The sequence below is a fragment of the Bidens hawaiensis genome, unplaced genomic scaffold (genome assembly GCF_021521415.1).
Source record: "Bidens hawaiensis isolate Kalapana, Puna unplaced genomic scaffold, B.hawaiensis_p1.1 tig00002306_1, whole genome shotgun sequence".
Classification (NCBI taxonomy): Eukaryota; Viridiplantae; Streptophyta; class Magnoliopsida; order Asterales; family Asteraceae; genus Bidens; species Bidens hawaiensis.
In genome coordinates, this window is record NW_027491123.1 from 1,646,218 (window position 1) to 1,653,485 (window position 7,268).

Consider the following 7,268-nt stretch of genomic DNA (forward strand, 5'->3'; position numbering starts at 1 on the left):
ATGCCCCACCTTCAACACCCATCGCGCTACGCGATGGGTCACTTCAGTCAGCAAGTCCATATAACTGCCTCGATAAGCGTGCTGGACATCCCGGGTCTTCATTCCATGCTCGTACAGGTTCAAATTAAGCGCGTTAAGTACCTATGACCTGAAAGACAATAAACCTGTATGAAGTACCAAAGTTCCTAAACTAAACGAGTAAAACGATTAAGTTAACATACTAATATATGTACAAGTAAACCGAACATCACCCACCACCACCACCACCCACCACCATCGTCTATCACCACCACCACCCACCCGTCGGCCACAACCATCGTCCACTACCACCACCCACTGTCCGCCATCACCACCAACCATCTGCCACCACCACCACCTACCATCCGCCACCAACACCGTCCACCACCCACCGTCCACCACCTACCACCAACTATTTTACCAGTCTACAGACGTTAAATGACTTCTATCTACTGTAATATGTATGATATGTAACTAATTTTCAGCTTATGCAAACGATACCCAGCTTATAAAACAAACAGTATTATATTTTCAGATTGCAGACTTTCAGACCACATCTTCAGTTGCAGACATAAAATCAGATGAAATCAGATTGCAGACAGTTTTTGTCTTCAAAAAACAAACAGCACCTAAGTCTTCCGCTGCAAAACACTATAACCCTAACCGTTTAGGCTTACTTAGACCAAGATCTAAGGCCGCACGTGAGTCAAGAAGATAACTCCGTGACATTTGGTATCAGAGCATGTCAATTCATTAGGATGGCATCCGAATCAAATACAGAAGGCACTCCCCTCGTTGTTGGAGAAGAGACCAAGAAGGGTAAAAAGTTTTCAAAGGAACTCATAGCAAGCATGGAGAATCGTGTCAAAAATGTCAAGACGTCAATGGTCGAGTACAAAATCCATATTGACGCTCTCCAGGCAGAATTTGACATCTTCAAAGAGCATCTCAACGAATCGCTACAAAAAGTTGAACCTTTGAGTGGCGAGATTGCAGAATTAGAAGACAACTTCAAAGCTGCTCTTGCTATCATGCGAAACGAGATGAAAGAGATGCTTTCGCACGAGTTGGGTCAACTAAAAACTAGCATGGCAAGCATGGAAAATAACTCCTAAGTTGCCAAGATAACTACTACAAGACATTAGAAGGAGAAGTTAGTGTTCTTATGATGGCTGTAGCTAATGGAGGTGCTAGTACAAGCAATCCCACTTCCTCAAAGGTCAAAGTTCCCCAACCAACACCGTTCGTTGGAAAATGAGAGGCAGGGGACGTGGACGACTTTCTTTGGGAAATCAAACATTACTTCAAGGGCGTAGACATCAACGAAGATGCTAAAAAGATCACTACAGCACCACTATACTTAAAAGACACTGTTGCGTTATGGTGGAGGCGCAAGAGAAAAGAAATTGAGCAAGGTACGTGCACCATCGCCACTTGGGCAGATTTTGTAAAAGAAATCAAACACCAATTTTATCCGGAAAACACCGTATACGAAGCAAGAATTCGTCTTCGTAATCTTAAGCAAAATGGCACAATCGAAGATTACATCAATGAATTCACTACCCTTATGCTTGAAATTCCGGATATTACCCCCCGGGGAATCATTGGCAAACTTTATGGATGGCTTACAATTTTGGGCAAGAAATGAGATCGAACGTCGAAATGTTCAATATCTATCATCTGCCATCATTGCCACTGAATCCCTACATGATCGTAACGAAACAAGATCACCCAGAAACACTGTTATCAACCAAGATAACAACAAAGGTGGGGGAGCCAAAGTGCCAGACCCATCAACCCTCAATTCCGGAAGGAGGAAACCCGGAAGCCACTTCAAATCTCCAACGAACCTTATAATAAAGGATGTTTCATATGCGACGGACTGCATAACCCACGCTATTGCCCGAAGAAAAATAGCTTAAATGCTGCCATAAAGGTTACTGAAGAACCCAATGGAAGCGAAGAGGCTCTCCTTGGGGCAATGCAACTACACGTTCTTAAAGCTTTTACTGAATTCGAAGGAAGGCCGCTCAAAATGACGACAAATGTCGACACCAATCCATGCCCACCTACAATAATAGGTAACACTACGATATTGGGGCCAGAAAGACTTCGTTTCATAACCATTGAAGTCAAAGGAAACTTGCAAATGCGTTGCTTGACACTGCAGCAAGTCATAATTTTATCTCACCTGACGAGGCAAGAAGACTTGGCATGCCTATCACATCCCGTGAAGGATGGATTAAAGGAGCCAATGAAGAACCAAAGCCAATCGAAGGATCTGCCTGGAGTGTTAAAGCCAAAATTGGAACGTAGACAGGTAAGTTGAACTTTTCGGTTGTACCTTTGGACGACTACCCCATTATACTCGGAATGGTTTTTGTGACACCCGGTAAATTCCCAACCCCTTAAACTAAGTAATCAACCTAATAATTAGGTGATTGTAAATATTATGCGCGCCATGATAGTCAGCGCGTGCATGTGTTATGTGCGCCCTGCGCGAGCGCACCATATTAAGAACCTGCGTGAGCATATATTATATGCGCCATGCGTGAATGATTTGGCTTTATGTTTTCATGTAACTTAAACGTTATGTTGTCTATGGGTTGACCATCCCGCATGATGCTAAGGCGGGTGCATCCTACATCGTTTATGCGCGTGCGGAAGGGAACTAACCTACCCGCATGGCGGGAACGTTGAGAGCTAGTTTGTCTGAAGCTCCAGGATGGAATTGACTTCAACATGACTGATCACTATGTTGAAATACCAAGACCATCTGGAGAATCTACAAATGAAACTCAAATATCCCTAAACTGCGAGAAGGTTACGCACCTACCCGCAGCAAAGAAATGTTCTACACGCAGAAAGCTATGCGCACCAAGTTATACGCGCAGAACACTTAGTCAAAATGTTCAGATTTAAGGAAATTGTCCCCGCCCAAAAGAGGGCGGTAGCGTGTTTCAGAAAACTACTTTTTACTGTACACTGTCTAAAGCACTGAAAAAGCAAACTGTAAAAGTCAACTGCCAGCCACCCACTCTCACCAGCCACAGCCCTGCATGTCCTGTCCATATCAAATCAGAATCTTTAATCTACTTTTCTACTCTTTTTAATAAATAATAATAATTTCCATACTTTATCATCATTTCAAAAGATTACAATTCCCTAAAGCAAGGGATTGTGTTCCCTTGAGTTTGCCTATAAATTTGTAGCCTAAATTATCACCCAAAACACAGAACTACGAACTTGCACTAATCCTTTCCCAAGCATCCGTTGTTTCCAGCTCCGATCTTGTTACTAGGTAAGCCGAGAATATAACCTTGAAACCTACTATCCAACCCTTGTATTCTCCTATTTCTTGATCTTAATATATATACTTGTTATTTGATCGTATTCTAGACCTTCGATTCCGAGGCCAACACCAAGAAAACCCGAATCTCGATTAATCCCTTAACAAGAACCACAGGTGAGTCTCACAGCCCCTATTTTCACTGTTTTCACTGTTTTAAACTGCTTTCGGGGCGAGGGACACGTACTTAAATAATGTTTTATCATGGTATACTTACAAGCTATGAAAGCGATTATGTGTTTAAGTTATGTTTCATGATGAGCAATGCAAACGGTTATCTAAGGTTTTCAATGTATGTGCGCTAGAACTCGAGTAAGTGATCACTTTACCATTGGAACTCTAAGGGTAGGGACTGCTGGTTTGATCCACCCACTCGTAGGGGTCGCACCTCTTTGCATGGACGAGTGCCTAGTATGGTCATGGGGCAGTACTATGGGTTTGAGCCCGCTCGTAGGGGTCGCGCCTCTTTGCATGGACGAGCGCCTTGTTTTCCGGCACAACGTCCGCGCGTAACCCGCGGGACGGAATTATTATTTTAGCTCGTAGGGGCAATGCCTCTTTGCATGGACGAGCACAGTTTCTCAGAATTGTTCGCGCGTAACCCGCGGGACAGTATCCTTAGCTCGTAGGGGCAATGCCTCTTTGCATAGACGAGCATAGTTTTCCAGAAACGTCTGCGCGTAACCCGCGGGACGGTATTACATTATTTTAGCTCGTAGTGGCAGCGCCACTTACACAGACGAGCACAGTTCCCAGAAACGTTCGCGCGTAACCCGCGGAACGGTTTTATCAGAATATGTTAATATAACTGTCTTACCAAGCATGTGTTTTAATGATGCTAACAGAATATGTTTCAGAATGATTATGATGCAATACGATTTATCAAGTTACTAAAACTTGTGAACTCACTCAGTTTATACTGATTCAAATGTTTTTACGTGTCTTTCAGGAGATAACTAGGTAGCGCATGGAGTCACACTTAGAGCACCTCACGCTGAACATCTAAAACTAGCTTTTTGGAAGATTTTAGTTCTATCCCTTCGATGCGCGTGGTTGTACCCGCCGCACAAGGGGATATGGCGTGGAAATCTTCAACAGTTTTTATACTTGGATGTTTTTATAATCTTAAACAATGTAATGTATTTGTATTAAACATTTCATGCGCAATGAAAATCTTTGAATGTTTTGCAATGGCCCGTGCTTAATTATCAATCCCCACTCGCGCGCGCCCGGCTGTTTCCGCCGCTCAGGGCCGGGTGTGACAGATTGGTATCAGAGCACTGGTTATAGCGAACTAGGAAAAGAAGTTTTTAACCTAGACTATAACCTTTGGGGAATCGCATGAAATATTTTCAAAAGAATGTTCAAAAGAAAAATCACACACGCACTTAGGAACACGGGTCACAGTGTCTAGAGATAAGAACATTATGTGCTCTGAGTACATGCGTTAAGTTTGTTATATTTTCTTTTTATGAAAAGAATGCCTCCAACCAGAGCCAAGGGAATTACCATGACACCCGAGGAGCTCGCAGAAATAATCGCGCAGGCGATTGCAACACATGAGGCCAGCAAGGCCGAATCTAGTCAGGGTCGCCAAGAGAACGAGACCCCAGAACCCGAATCAGGAGCCTTAGACAAAGGATGCTCCTATAAAACATTCATGGCCTGTAGGCCTTGGCCGTTCAAAGGCACCGAAGGAGCCATTGGGCTCTACAATTGGATTGACAAGATGGAGACAGTTCTCTCCATCAGCGGATGTAGTGAAAACCAAAAGGTCCTTTACGCGACCTGCATGTTCCAAGAAGCAGCTTCGTCTTGGTGGAAGCTCCAAGTAAAGACTTTGGGGCGAGAAATTGCTCTTCACAAGACCTGGGAAGAATTGAAAGAAATGATGATGAGAAAGTTCTGCTCTCGCGCAGAAATTCAGAGCTTGCAACAAGAATTCTGGAACCACACCATGGTAGGAACGGATATCGATGCCTACACCAATCGTTTCAACGAGCTTTACCAGCTGGTGCCAGACATGGCAAACACAGAAGAAAAGAAAATCGAGAGGTACATCTTTGGGTTACCTCCTGTCGTTAGAGTCCCGCTCAACGCCGCTGCACCTCCGACCTTTGACGAGGCGGTTGCGCGAGCCATCACCCTTACAAGGGATACGGTTCGTGCGGGTATGTTGACCGCTCGCTTGAACGAGCAGCGAACCTCTGACTTCAAGAGGAAATGGAACTCCCACCGAGGATCAGACTTCAAGCAGCCACCGCCCAAGAAGCAGGAAAGCACAAGGGTTTACGCGATTCAAGCCGCGGAACCATCAAGGAAAGGATACAGCGGGCCTCGCCCATGGTGCAGCAAATGCAAGTATCACCACGAGGGTGAATGCGCAAAAATCGAATGCGCCAAATGTGGCAGATCAGGACACAAGGCGATGAATTGTCGCATCAGAGAAGCTGGATCGAGCGACAGCTGCTACGCATGCGGGAAGCCTGGACACTTCAGTCGGGATTGCCCACAGAAAGGAAACCAAGCTCGCGGGAGAGCTTTTGTGATTGGCGCGGGTGAAGCAAAGGAAGAGCCGAATGTGGTAACCGGTACGTTTTTGCTTAACGGTCATTATGCATCTGTCTTATTTGATACTGGCGCTGACCTAAGTTTTATATCCCATGAGTTTAAAAACTCCCTGGGCTTAGCGACCAGTAGGCTAGACAAACCTTATACTATAGAACTAGCCAATGGTAGGCAGTTATGCGCGAATGAAAAGACTGAGCAATGCGTATTAGTCATGGGAGGTCATGAGTTCAATATAAACTTGTTGCCAATAGATTTGGGAAGTTTCGATATTGTGGTAGGTATGGATTGGTTGGTCGAGAATCTCGCGGAGATTGTTTGTCATGAGAAGCAGGTTCGGATTCCACTGTTGAACGGAGAAACTTTGATGATTCAAGGGGAAAGAAGGGGAGTTGCGACGAAACTGATTTCATGCCTAAAGGCGCGTAAGTGCCTAAGGAAAGGGTGCTACGCCTTCCTGGCGCATGTAGTAAAGAAAGGAGATGAGCGAAGAATTGAAGACTTACCAGTAGTGCGCGAATTTCCAGAAGTTTTTCCTGAAGATTTGCCCGGGTTACCGCCGCCGCGACAAGTCGAGTTTCATATTGATTTGGTCCCAGGAGCTGCGCCAGTAGCTCGAGCGCCTTATCGCTTAGCTCCATCTGAGATGCAAGAGCTATCCAATCAGTTACAGGAACTATTGGATAAGGGTTTCATACGCCCAAGCTTTTCACCTTGGGGAGCTCCAGTACTGTTTGTAAAGAAGAAGGATGGTTCGTTCCGGATGTGTATTGACTACAGGGAGCTGAACAAGCTGACAGTCAAAAATCGGTACCCCTTACCGAGGATTGACGACTTATTTGACCAGTTGCAGGGATCCAGTTATTATTCGAAGATAGATCTATGGTCAGGATACCACCAACTTAGGGTCCATGAGGAAGACGCGCCAAAGACAGCCTTCCGAACCAGATATGGCCATTATGAGTTCTTAGTGATGCCTTTCGGGCTAACTAATGCGCCGGCTGTATTCATGGATCTGATGAACCGTGTATGCAAACCATATTTGGACAAGTTTGTGATTGTGTTTATAGATGATATTTTGATTTACTCTCGAACCAAGGCCGAGCATGAGCAACACCTAAGAATGATTTTGGAATTGTTAAGGAAAGAAAAGTTGTATGCGAAGTTTTCCAAGTGCGAGTTTTGGCTTAGAGAAGTTCACTTTCTCGGTCACGTTGTAAACGAGAAAGGAATACACGTCGATCCTTCTAAGGTTAAAGCCATCGAAAACTGGGAAGCGCCAAAAACCCCAACTGAGGTGAGGCAATTCCTTGGACTAGCTGGCTACTATCGA